The sequence below is a fragment of the Furipterus horrens genome, unplaced genomic scaffold (genome assembly GCF_987537825.1).
Source record: "Furipterus horrens unplaced genomic scaffold, mFurHor1.1.pri manual_scaffold_5, whole genome shotgun sequence".
Taxonomy (NCBI): domain Eukaryota; kingdom Metazoa; phylum Chordata; class Mammalia; order Chiroptera; family Furipteridae; genus Furipterus; species Furipterus horrens.
Genome location: NW_028327175.1, coordinates 178,768,304 through 178,771,737, shown reverse-complemented (window position 1 = coordinate 178,771,737; position 3,434 = coordinate 178,768,304).

Here is a 3,434-nt window from a genome sequence, read left to right as displayed (position 1 = left end):
TAGCAGGCCTTTTATCTCACAGGCTTTTATTACCTTTGAAAGTCATTCCCAGTTCCTCAGGGCTTTAGCCCAGTTGGGGTTTTAGAACCTTCCCTTATCAAGGGGAACCCCTGGCTGCTGAGCTGTTTCTCAGTCCCTTCAGCTGCCACCTGTGGGATCCCAGCCAGCCCTTTCACATCTCCACACTCCCTACCAGTCACATTGTGATGAAGCGGCCTTTTCTGTCTCTCTGTGGTTCTAAGACTTCTCTCCAGCTAGTGTTCAGTTGGTTATTCCAAATGATTTCTCCACAATTAAGTTTTAATTCCAGATTGGTCCTGGGAAGAGGTTAGTATAGCTTCCACTTACTCCTCCGCCATCTTGGATCTCCCCCTGCATGCCCTTTTCAAAACCATTTTCCAAACATATCTCTAAACTCATATAAAATATAAGATAAAGAGCCTTTATGTTTAAATAGGTATATTTTAACATAAGTATTATATACATATTATTCTATAGTTCTCTCTTTTTCCACTCAACAATATATTTAATTTAGTTTATACAGAAATAGCTCAATTATCTTTGCTGCTACATATTGCTTTTTGTTATGAACATATACTGTAGTGTTTGCAGTTATTTTCCTGTGATGGACATTTAGGTTATTTCTAACTTTTAGGTGTCAGGCTGTTGCAATGAGTCCCCTTATATTTGTATGGAAGTGCTTCCTTAGGAGATACACCAGCAACTTGGTTGATCTCAGCAATCTGTGCACATTTGCAATTTTAAAAGAAACTTTCCAAATTGCCTCCCAAAGTAGTTCCATAAGTATATACCCCTGCAAGCAGTGGATGAGAGGACTCTTGCCTTGCTGAGTGTTGATTTTTTCTTTCTTAATTTCTTGTCAATATGATGGGAGAAAATAGTATTCATCATTGTTTTAATTATATAATTGTTTTAATTGGCTGGGGATATTTTTATGTTTATTGGATATTTGTATTATTTTTTATAAATTGCCTGTTACGTTCTTTCAACACTTTTTATTGGGTTGTCTGTCTTTTTCTTCCTGAGTTGTAAGAATTCTCATTAAATAGAATACTATCATTAAATATGATAACATTATTAAATAGAAAAATTTTTACCTGAACATGTCCAGCTAAAAACCGTTGTTACTTTTTCACCACTAGAATTTGTGGTTTACACTTGTTGGGTGGGATAAATTAGAGTTGATGTTAAGTTGCCATGCCAGTTAAAATCCTTTGGAGCCTCTTTAGCATTAGTGGGAGAGTATTCAAATTCTTTATCTTGATATAAAGGAATCTCTTTAGCCCTTCTACCACTATGGTGTCAATATGATACCCAGATTTGATTTCTGGTTCTATCACCTTCTACCTGTCTAACTGTGAGCAAATTTACTTAAATGCTCTGGATCTAGGTTATGTCATTTCAAAAAGTATACAGAATTGTTTCTTCTTTGTAAGTCTTCTAACTCTCTGACCTTGTGCAAGTTACTTAATGTCAGAACATGGAGGCAGCTAGAATGCACACCTGAACATTTGATATATGCTAATCAACCTGATCCTAGATAGGGCTCTCAGGGGAAGTGCTGATGGACCTAGCGCATTCCCAGAGGAAATGTTAATGGACCTAGCCCAATTTTTTAACTAACCTGGTGGGGAGAAAAGCAATGAGATGCAAATGACCTACTGTATATTCTGATAAGCAAACTCACCCTCACTGAAATGTGTGGTTGACAAATATAAAAAAAGGTGCCTGCAGAAGTGCGGGTGGGACTCCTATGGGCCCTTGAGGAGGACTGGGATTAACCATTCCCCATTGCCTGTTCCCCTTTCCCTGCTCCCCTTGCTCCTATGGGGCCTCCAGTTGGTTTGGGGGTTGTCTCTCCTCTCCACCCCCTTCACCTTTTTCCCTCAATAAACCCATTGCCTGATCCCACAGTGGACTCTGGGTGATTTCTCAGAGCAAGGCTGCCTTAACACTTAATTCCTCCAAACATTACTTAAACATTGACGATGTCTCCAGGGTTAGGTATCGGTGGGATGAGATTATTTTTGAAAAAGTTGATGTAATTGTTAATTACACCCCACCCCCTCCTGTCTGCCTAGATGACTCTTACTCATATTTTGTGACTAAATCATGCTTTTTTACTAACTCCCCCAAATAAAATGGATCTTTCTCTCTTTTGTGCCAAGACCATGCAGCTCTCACTGTCCTGTCACACTGCATTTTGAGGATATGTTTATCTGCTTCTTCTACCAGAGGCAGTCTGAGGTGGCACACTCAGTGCCTGGTACACAACACACCCAGGAGAAGACTGCACAATGGAAGAATGAGTTTGTTGGTCACTTTTGAAAAGAATAAGACTTCCTTATTGTGCCAAAATTCTGCTGAGCCCGGAATGGACAGAGAGACACTTAGAGGAAAAATAAAGTGTTCCTGAAAAATATCCCAGATGTACCCCGGGGAGAGCCAGAAAACAGATTTGCCCTAAGGCACATTGACACTGCAGCCTCTGATTGTCTAGTTGAGCAGGCAAAAGGATATTTAAGGAAAACTGCATTTTATAGTCAGCCTTGGCTCTGTTGGTAAAACCAAGAAGATAGATGAAGGCTGCCAGGCATCTTTCCTGGTTTTGGAGGCTTGTCTTGATCTGGAAAGAGCACTGACCAGAGACACTTCTACTTTTAGACTTGCAAAGTGTAAGTTTGGGGCAGTGAAATCCCAGAGACCAGCACAGAGAGACAACAGAGGACTGCCCTTGAGAGATATCCCCTGTAGATATGTGCTGCACACATATCAGTATGTCCCCAGCACCCAGAACTCTCCCTGCACATAGAAGGGTTCAGTGCAAGTTATAGGGAAATATTTGTTTGGGAGAGAAGTGTTCTGAGTAGGGATGTATTGACCACCTTCACTAAGAACTATGGAAACTCTCTGTGCTTGGTTAATGTGGTCATAGGTTCAAGAATCATCTGTCTTGAAGCCTCAGGTAGATTGTCTCTCAAAGGGGCCTCAGGTATGGATGGTGGAGATACCTGGAGAAGGCCCCACATGCTGAAAGGGTTGATCCTCCAGGGCCCATGTACTACACTTGCCAGTCCTATGCTCCAAATCCTGTGGACAGGTCTGAGTTGTGAACATGGGCTTGAAGGGCACAGTGCACTACAAAGTCAGCCCAGTTTCCTTGACTTGTGACTCAGTGTCTGGATGTCAATCCTTCCCCAGGCTGCTTGCCAGTGTCTTCTCCACATATATCTGTGATGTAAGAAAGAGGCAAGAAAGCAGTCCTAGCATGAACCCTGGCCCTATGCCAGACATGGTAGAAGGCTTTTAGCATTGTTAGCTTTCAATCTTATAACATCCTATGAGTCAAGTTCTCCTCTGGGCCCCATTTCATAAATTGGCAGTGCAGGGGTTGAGTAATGTGCCAAGGTCAC